This window comes from Solea solea, chromosome 3 (assembly GCF_958295425.1).
Source record: "Solea solea chromosome 3, fSolSol10.1, whole genome shotgun sequence".
NCBI lineage: Eukaryota > Metazoa > Chordata > Actinopteri > Pleuronectiformes > Soleidae > Solea > Solea solea.
This window is the reverse complement of record NC_081136.1, coordinates 34,560,276-34,560,588: the sequence shown is the minus strand read 5'-3', so window position 1 is coordinate 34,560,588 and position 313 is coordinate 34,560,276.

The window sequence follows — 313 nt, the reverse complement described above, 5'->3', positions numbered from 1 at the left end:
TACATGCTAAGCTAACTGTCTCCTGGCTAAGTGTTCTAAGTTTAAATCATTTTAGCAAATGTTCATATTTCAAGCTAACAGACAGTTAGCTTAGCACAAAGACAGACTAAACAAAGAGAAACTTCACTGAAAAGCGTTGTTCTTTCTTCCCTGTCTTTATGCTAAGCTAAGCTAACTGTCCATCCATCCATCCTCTACCGCTTTATCCCCAACATGCCTGGCTGTATTATGAGATGTTTGTTGTTTAAAGTCATTTATCATCTTCGTTTATCGACAGAACACGACTCTGACCTGGAAAACTGAGAAACTCTGA